The following is a 7580-nucleotide window of genomic DNA, read 5'->3' as shown; positions in this document are numbered from 1 at the left end:
GCTTGACACGTTTCTTCTGAATCAATCCATAGGATCAGTGTGTTCTCAGCTTAAGCTGCATGACATAATTAAACTTTAAGTGTTGCCAATATTCTAAATGATTTTCCAAAATATTTGCTAATTTTTTACCTATATAAATATCACAACAAATTTGTTCTGTTCTTACAGATTACAAGCTAAACAATCAATCCTTTGCCTCAACTACCAGTTTTGTAAGTTTGCATTCCTAGATCAAATTTCTGCTTCACAATTGCACATTTGTGTTTCAGTTTTCCAGGTGTTGAACAGAATCATCAGCCACTGCTAGGAGAAAACTTATCTGAGGCTTTAAAATGATAGCATGTTTTAGGAAACTGAGCCAATCACAGCCTTGGCCATTGGTAATACCTCTTCAATCTGATAACAAGATTTTTTTTTAAAAAACAACATTTAATTTTTATGTGGAAAGCGTCTGTTACCTCTTCACGTTTCAGAGACAAACGTAATATGTTTATCTTGGTTGAATTCTTTTAGAGGTATGATATATATAATTCAAAAAAGGATGACAATTTATAATCCTCAAAGTATTTCTTTTCGAGTCTGCACACTGGTTGCAAAGTTTACATCTATCTGTGGCCATAAGCCATGTAGATAGGCGATGAAATCTGCCAAAGGTACTACATTTAATTCAGATCATGGTCTTTCCTGTCTTTCTTTTAGGATTCAATTGCCTAAATGTCTCCCATTTAACCTTCCCCCACACCCTGCCCCCGAGAAATGGGTATTCAGATTTTCAAGTAAAATTTCAATGCGTGTCATTCCGTTTGTTAGGCTCTCTGAACTGGTACAAAAAATGTAAAGTTAAAAACAGTCCCATTTTACAAGATTAGAGATAATGTACAGGAAACATTACATGCTACAGTAACTAGCATATAGAAAGTTCTCAATAAATGGTAACAGTTATATTCATATTCAATATGGCCTAGCTCAATGTTTTACTCTTTGATGAAGGGTCATTCTTGTTGTAATCTGCTCTTTATCTCTCTGTAACACTTTGTGTTCTTTTATTATTATTATTAAATTTATTTATTTAAATTGGAGGCTAATTACTTTACAATATTGTGGTCATTTCTGCCATACATTTGTGTTCTTTAATGAAAGTTAATTATAGTCAGTCTGTAGTCCCTGCTTGCTATAGTCTGCATATTTGTGTCCCACCAAAATCTTGAAATGCTAATGCCTAGTGTAATGGTATTAGGAGCAGGGGTCTTTGAGAGGTCAGGAGGGTGGAGCCTTCATGATTAGTGTTCTCATAGAAGAGACACTACAGAAATCTTTTGCATCTTCCACCATGTAAGGACTGGTAAGAAGGCACAGCTAGAAGCACCAGGAAGAGGATTCTCAAGAAAACATGAGCATGCTGGCACCTCGAACTTGAATTTCCAGCCCCCAGAACTAAATTTCTGTTGTTTATAAGCCACACAATCTGTGGTATTTTGTTAAAGCACCCCGAATGGACTAAGAAACTAAGGGTTTAAATTTTGCCCTAATTAGCTTTGCATTCCAAACAGTGCCAAGTGAAGTGTCTGGCTCACAGCTGACATTTACTAAATGCTGATTAAAATGATTTGAATTAAACAAAGAAGTCTCAGTCCCAAGGACAATGTTTAAAATGAAATTTTGAATCTAAGTAATTGATAAAAATAACTTTAAACATATTAAAATCAGATGCTACTTGACACTAGTATTCAGATATTTTTCATGCTAAGGATACCTTCAGAAAGATTTATTACAGCATCGTATATGTATTTGTTTCATCATTGTCTTCATGATTCCATCATAAGTTCTTGGACGCAGAACCTATATATCCATATTTTCAGGGTCTGTCAAAGTGCTTAGTCCACATTGTTGTTATTCAGTCGCCCAGTTGTGTGTGACTCTTCACGACCCCATGGACTGCAGCATACCAGGCCTCCCTGTCCCTCACCATTTCCCCAAGTTCATGTCCATTGCATCGGTCATGTCATCCAGCCATCTCATCCTCTGATCTTTCTTTTCCTTCAGTAACTACTTAATAAATGTTTACTGCATAAATAACTATATAGAAAAATGATGAATGAATAGAAAGGCTCAAAGAATAATAGATTTGAATAAAATTATCACTTAAAATTACTAGTTTTGTGAGACAAATAAAAGTGAGACAAAAGACGGAGGTCAGTGGAATTTTCAACGCCAACAAGAATTGCAACAATTTCCTGTGGTGTACAGAAATACTGAGTGTTTTGGAAGGTTTATAGTGGTAATACTATTTAGGCAAATGATACTTATCAGTTGAAAGTAATATCTTTAAGATGCTATTAGTAATGAAGAACATCTTGAATAACTTATTTAAAACAGTCCTAATATGTAACTTTGGCCAATTACGCCTTAACATACTTAGAAAACACTAAAAAGACAAAACATCGAATCAAGTCTCAAAGAGCCTCACACTAGAATCTGGGAGGAGCTTCTGCTAACCAGTAGTAGGTCAGTTTTCATGGTATTCTCAGGTTTCTCTCAAGACAAAGGGAATACTTAAAAGTGATAGGAAGACACATTTTATTGATAGTTTCTTTATGTTTCCTGGGTCTATATTCAGGGTATATAGTAACCCATAAAAAGACTATCCAGGTGTTGATTCTGAAGTATTTACACGTCTACTCTCAGACCTCTCCCAATTTCCCTGTTGCCACCTTTCTCACTATTCAGAAAGAACATCTTTCAGAAACAGCTGAGCAGAAGGTATAGAGAGGGACCACTGACTGCTCACTGCAAATGTGTGCAGATGGTGACAGGCGTATTCAGAAACAGTGGATGGATAGACTTTTAGTTTGTTGTCTATTACACTTTCTCAAAGTTTCAGAAGAAAACACCAGAGGTAAAATAGATGTTGTTCAGTTTCTCAGTCATGTTTGACTCTTTGTGACCCCATGGACTACAGCACACCAGGCTTCCCTGTCCTTCACCATCCTCCAGACTCATGTCCATTGAGTCGGTGATGCCATCCAACCATCTCATCCTCATGAGATGTGAATAGAAAAAATAGAAGTGGCCACTTCAATTAATTAATTCAATTCAATAGAGTGAATGACTGCTAGGAGCTAAGAATCATATTGTAATCTGGCACATTAACTTCCTTTCTAGGTGTGAATCTGAGAAGGAGATTTTGTTGTCACCAATTCATTAGAGATTGTGATTTAAGGTGATTCATCCATTCTATATTAGGAGGCTCAACAGAGTTTACAAAGTGCCCCCATTTGATAGTTTGTAAAGAGAAGAAAAAAGCAAAACAATATGTAACAACAACAATGAAATACCATGGAATAAGGGAAAAGAATTACCAACTTGAAAGAAAGAATATGTTTCTACAAGTTATATCTTGTAAGAATCAAGAGAACATTCTGAAACTTTTGGCTTTACTCAATAAAATGTGAGAACAATGAGCCCCATTGAAGCAGGAACCACTGTCAATAAAGAACAGAGTGAGATAAAAATGGGATATATTTAAGTGAAAGAATTTCAATAAATGTAAAATGCAAAACAGGAAGTTTGAGGTACACATTCTAAAAGGTATTGAGAGCATTGAACACAGTAATAATAATACAGAAATATGAATCAGTGATGTGGAATATGGGCTTGAGAAGCTCTCCTAGAATGTACACAAAAGGCTAAAGAGATAAAAATTATGAAAGAGAACGTGATAGTTAACACAACCTAAAATGTAGCTTCTATATCTGACTAATTAGTGTTCTTGCCAGGGAACCAAAATATAAGAAACAGAAACAGTAAATAAAGATATGACAGAAGAAAACTTGACTGATTAATTGGCACAAGGAGATTTGAGTGACTTTACTAAATTGAAGATAAAACAATAAAGAGGACCTAGAAAACTCATACTGAAAACTTTTTGAATTGCAAAAGAAATGAATTCTAATTTTAAAATTGTCAAGTATCCAAATAGTGAGGGAAAAGGACAATAAAGGATTATCCACTAAGGAAAAATATATCCAGCTAGTTTCAGATATTACAAGTAAATATTCTAAGACAATGAAAAACATCTAAGAATTTTGAAAAGATAATTATTGTGACCTAAAGATTTCACATTGAAACAGTTTGGCTTTTCTTATGTAAAGGCCATTTAAGGATGGTTTCAGGTGCATTTGTAGTCAGAAAAATAACATTTACATAACTTTAAAACAAGTTGTTTGAAAAGTTGCTCCCAATCAATCTCAGAGAATCAGAATTAAAAACCTAAAGGTGGGAAGTTCATGGCAAAAAATGATGTTAGGATTTTTTTGTTGCTCTTTTTATATCAGAATATCTGGGGTTCTTTTATGTAAGGCATTGGTAGAATGATTCTGTAAGCCAGACATTTTTTCATTTGTTTCTCTCCAAGTCTCCTCTCTTTCCCATCTCTAGGAAACGTATTTCTTATGCCTCATTCTTCATCTCACAGCCCAGATGGAATCTTTTCTTAGGTCCACTAACCTGACAACTAATTAGGACTTAAGAGATGGCTAAAAAATATATTTACATGGCTGAGATATTACACTTGACAAAGTTTTCTTTTCTATGTGTAAGACAATAGATTGGCCTTTTTCATACTAACTTTTCCTCTTTAATGAGATTTATATGGTGGCTAGATTTGTTTTAGATTAGGACACTGTTAGGAAGGTAAATTGATTCTCTCAAAATCCCACAGTTAGTAAAAATTAAATTTGAATTTGTATCTTCTGACTTGAAATAAAATACTCCATTAGCTGTCTAATTTATGACTGCTTCATGGATTTTCAGAAAATGAAACAATATTTTTTCTTGGTTTTATTTCAGAAAAAAAGAAATAATCTTTATGTCATTAGTATAGACAGCTGTTGTTTAGTCGCTAAGTCATGTCTGATTCTTTTGTGAACCCATGGACTGTAGCCTGCCAGGCTCCCCTGTCCATGGGGTTTTCCCGGCAAGAATGCTGGAGTAAGTAGCCATTTCCTTCCCCAAGGGATTTCCCAACCCAGGGATCAAACCTGCATCTCCTGCATTGGCAGATAGGGTCTCTACCACTGAGCCACCAGGAATGTCAATATTTATAATTAGTTTAACCTATATTGTTCAACTCTGAGATGTATAGTTATCCTCCATAAAGATATTCATGTCTGAAAAATCACTTTTCTAATTCCTAGTTGGTATGATAGATTACAAACTATTTTTTAAAAAAACATCTATTGTTTTGATTACTCTGAGTCAGATAATACCCCAGCATTAAATTTTTTGGAGAGAAATATAATGACTCTTAGGTTTAACTAAAATTTAAATATTAACTTTGATATAATTTCAAAATTTTGAAAAGTTGCTAAAATAGTACAAGAAACTTATACTTAAATTCACCAATTACCTTTATGTTTCCTCATGATGTACTCTGCTTATTTAACTTCTATGCAAAGTACATCATGAGAAACGCTGGGCTGGAAGAAGCACAAGCTGGAATCAAGATTGCCTGGAGAAATATCAATAACCTCAGATATGCAGATGACACCACCATTATGGCAGAAAGTGAAGAAGAACTAAAAAGCCTCTTGATGAAAGTGAAAGAGGAGAGTGAAAAAGTTGGCTTAAAGCTCAACATTCAGAAAACGAAGATCGTGGCATCCGGTCCCATCACTTCATGGGTAGTAGATGGGGAAACAGTGGAAACAGTGTCAGACTTTATTTTTGGGGGCTCCAAAATCACTGTAGATGGTGATTGCAGCCATGAAATTAAAAGACGCTTACTCCTTGAAAGAAAAGTTATGACCAACCTAGATAGCATATTCAAAAGCAGAGACATTACTTTGCCAACAAAGGTCCATCTAGTCAAGGCTATGGTTTTTCTGGTGGTCATGTATGGATGTGAGAGTTGGACTGTGAAGAAAGCTGAACACCAAAAAATTGATGCTTTTGAACTGTGGTGTTGGAGAAGACTCTTGAGAGTCCCTTGGACTGCAAGGAGATCCAACCAGTCCATTCTGAAGGAGATCAGCCCTGGGATTTCTTTGGAGGCAATGATGTTGAAGCTGAAACTCCAGTACTTTGGCCACCTCATGCGAGGAGTTGACTCATTGGAAAAGACTCTGATGCTGGGAGAGGTTGAGGGCAGGAGGAGAAGGGGACAACAGAGGATGAGATGGCTGGATGGCATCACTGACTCGATGGACGTGAGTTTGAGTGAACTCCGGGAGTTGGTGATGGACAGGGAGGCCTGGTGTGCTGTGATTCATGGGTTCGCAAAGAGTCGGAGACGACAGCGACTGAACTGAACTTCCCCATTTACTTTATCATTCTCTTCCATCTGTATATTTATACACATATGCATATTTTCCTTCAAATATATGAAACTACTCTAGAGACATCATGAATCCACAGTCCAAAATTCATCAGTTATCTCATTAAGATCCTCCATAGCTCACCTCTTTCCTGTCCCCATTAAGGATACAATCTGGGATCATGCATTGCATTTAATTGTCATATTTCTTCTTTTCTTTCATTATGAAAAGGTTTGAAGTCTTGAACATGTTTCTTTTCATGGTCAATGAAGATCAGAGATTTATCCTCACATTTATCTAGGAAACCACATGGAACAGCAATCATTTTGTGCCTTTGGTCACTGACCCTCACAGTAAGTTTTCTGAGACTTGAGCTGAGCTTCCTTTCACCCTGAGCCTGCCACCTCTTACAGGTAGATCTTGCTATGAACTATTACACAAAGCTGTCCTATGGAACTTTCTAGGATGATAGAAATATTCTCCATTTGCAAAACTATCTAGTACTCCAATCACTACTATATGTGGCTATTTCGCACATGAAATGTACTTTATACAACTGAAAAAGTGAATCTTTAATTAATTTATATTTAACAGCAGACAGTATTCATTTTTGCATTTTAAGAATTATTTTCTTGTCTTTTGTACATTTAGAAATTCTTTACATCTGGATGGCCTGATATTATTTCCGCAGTACAGAAATTCCTACCTATTCTAGTAAGTCCAGATCTAGATTTATCTTCTTAAAGGCACCATTGTGACGTTGAGTCCATGCCAATGTCTTTTTTTTTTTTCTTTAATGATTTGGGTAATTTTCTTTCTCCTCCATTTTCTTTCTTTTATTTTTTAAAAATAATTTGATTTATTTTCGACTGTGCTGGGTTTTCATTGCTGGGTGGGCTTTTCTCTTGTCACAGCAAGCAGAGTCTACTCTCTCATTTTGGTGCGTGGGTTTTTCATTGCAGTGGCTTCTCTTGATGCAGAGTTCAGGCTCTAGGGTGCTTGCACTTCAGTAGTTGCAGCTCCTGGGTTCTAGAGCACAGGCTCAATAGTTGTGCCACACGGGCTTAGTTGTCCTGCAGCATGTGGGATCTTACCAAATCAAGGATCAAACCCATGTCTTCTGCACTGGCAGGCAGATTCTTTACTACTTAAGTTGAGTCACTCAGTCACATTTGACTCTTTGTGACCCCACGGACTGCAGCATGCCAGGCTTCTCTGTCCTTCATCATCTCCCGGAGCTTGCTCAAACTCATGTCCATCAAGTCG

Source organism: Budorcas taxicolor, chromosome 5 (genome assembly GCF_023091745.1).
Source record: "Budorcas taxicolor isolate Tak-1 chromosome 5, Takin1.1, whole genome shotgun sequence".
NCBI lineage: Eukaryota > Metazoa > Chordata > Mammalia > Artiodactyla > Bovidae > Budorcas > Budorcas taxicolor.
Note: the sequence above shows the minus strand (reverse complement) of the source record.